Source organism: Octopus bimaculoides, chromosome 12 (genome assembly GCF_046866305.1).
Source record: "Octopus bimaculoides isolate indiv1 chromosome 12, ASM4686630v1, whole genome shotgun sequence".
Lineage (NCBI taxonomy): Eukaryota > Metazoa > Mollusca > Cephalopoda > Octopoda > Octopodidae > Octopus > Octopus bimaculoides.
The window spans coordinates 22574085-22576584 of NC_142939.1; the positions used below are offsets into that span (position 1 = coordinate 22574085).

The window sequence follows — 2500 nt, forward strand, 5'->3', positions numbered from 1 at the left end:
TAATAGGTTTGCTTCCTGCAACTTAACATTTTTAAGGTTTATAGTTATCAATAATATGATATTATTGTTTGCATAATTTTTTATTCTTTTGGTCTTTTGGCTGTTTCTATAAAACTAACATATAGTTTTCATTTATATTCTGGTTATCAATAATAACAATGGTTTCTAATTTGAATAATAATAATAATAATAATAATAATAATAATAATAATAATGGTTTCTAATAATTACTAACACTTTGGTTGTTAAAAATATTTGCCAACATTGTATCCTTTAGATGATACAGAATTGTTTAAGATGCTCATTCTCTGTAAGAATGTAAGGTGAAATGGTGTTAACAGCACTTTACCCCTTAGGCTTACGGATTTATTTTTATATAGGGATTTTATAAATTTCATTTCTTTAGCGTCTCCTAGTAAAGTGCATACCTGTGTACCATAGTGTATAATCTACATGTGCGTGTATACTTGAGCATGTGTGTGTGTGTGTGTTTTTGTGTGTGTGTATATGAATGTGTGTGTACATACACACATATTCGTGTTATCTTTTATTATTCAGCATTTTTCAAAATACTATTCATTGCCTGCTGGCAAATACTGAATGCCTTATACCAGGTTGAGAGAAAAGTTTGTGCCGTGTTTAAAAAAATCATTCTTTCTTCAAGAATTTATTCAAAAACAACAACAATTATTCTTCAAAATGAAGACCATCGTTTTCCTCGACCTTCTACTCACAATCTGCAAGTTTTGGGATTTGGTCAAAGTACCAATCTTTTGGCTTTGAATGGAAAAATTCTTGACAGGCTTCTTCAACTTCATCGAATGACACAAATCGGCGACCTTTCATAAAGCGCTGCATTGATCAGAAGAGACCGTAGTCAGATGGATCAACATCTGGATTATAGGCTAGATGCTGCAGAATTTCCACACTGCCCAATTCTTCAAATCTTGTTGCTGGTCTTTCTGGTGGTATGCCGATTTGCATTTTCTTGTTGAAACAAAGCACGTTTTTGATGAACAAGTCTTGGATACTTTTCAACCAGCGCATCGTAAACTCAATCAAGTTGCTCGCAGTAAAGTTCAGCATTGATGGCGTGACCATTCAGCACAAGTTCGGCACACAAACTTTTTCCTCAATCTAATACAATACAGCTCTCTGACTGAGTTTGTATGTTCTATGCATACAAACATTTAAGTTTATTAGCTCTGATGGCTCAGAGAACAACTCACTAGTTGTATATAATATTTTAGCTATTATCGATGTTATATGTCCATTTTGCTTTTTTTATAGACTATCTTATGCAGGCAAAAATGATGTTATGGACATAGTATTAAAACTATCAGTATAAACAAATATGCAAATAGTTCCACACACACACTTTGTACAACAGTAACAAAATACATGCTTTGCACTCACACACAGAAAGGCTTATATGATTTTTGTATATTTTGGGCTAGTAAACCAGGGAGGTCCTTAAGAACCATGGTTCTCAGTTTAATACGTTTACCATGTTACATGTATATGTGTGTGTAGTGTACACATATATGTGCATGAGTGTGTGTGTGTTCGTAAGAAGAAGGGCAACAGGGACTTCGAAGTTTTGACCTGCTAACATTCATCAGGCAGTCGAAGTCACTATCACCCCACATCATGTAAAAGTATATCTTTTATCTTTTACTTGTTTCAATCATTAGACTGTGGTCATGCTGGGGCACTGCCTTGAGGAATTTTTAGTTGAATGAATCGATCCCCAGAACTTATTTCCATTTGTTTTTAAAACCTGGTACTTATTCTATAAGGTTCTTTTACTAAACCATTAAGTTATGGGGATGTAAGCACACCAACACTGGTTGTCAAGCAGAGGAGGGTTAGTAGGGCAAACACAGATAGGACATGCACAAGTAATTCTTCAGTTGAAAGTAAAATTTTCATTATAACTTAACATAAAAACAAACATTAACAGATGCCTGTGTAGTGTGTGTGTAAATATACATACATACATATATATATATATATATATATATGCAAAGTAATAAGAGTATATATATATGTGGGTGTGTCCGTATGTCTATATATATATATATATATATATATATATATATATATATATATATGAATATACATACATGCACACATACATATATATATATACATACGCATACACACATGTGCATATATACGCGTGCATGTGTATATATAATATATGCATGTAGGTGTGTTTTTGTGTATATAATATAATAAATGGAAGAAATATTTTCATGACATTTGATAGTTGAAATTACAAAAATTACCTAACCAGATTATCTTACTATTGACTGGTTTTATTTCTTCCTAGAGCAAACATTAAAAGAGAATTGGAGGTATTTAAAAAAAAATATTACTTGGTCTTCCCTTAAAATTTCATACCTGTAAGTTAGTAATATTCATCAAACTATAGTTTCCTTGTAACCTGCAATTTTGGTGGAAGTAATTTCAGTTAAAAAAAATGATTGTTATTATT

The 2500-nt window shown here is 31.8% G+C and overlaps 1 protein-coding gene across 1 annotated transcript in view; it reads left to right on the plus strand.

Moving 5' to 3' along the window:
* LOC106883766 (lachesin) overlaps positions 1-2500 on the plus strand; it is a 276635-nt gene that overhangs the window by 270989 nt on the left and 3146 nt on the right. Inside the window, exon 8 of the mRNA XM_089360661.1 lies at positions 1-2500. This exon is cut by the window's left edge and continues 4643 nt beyond it; it is cut by the window's right edge and continues 3146 nt beyond it. The gene's annotated coding sequence lies outside the window, so the exon portion shown is untranslated.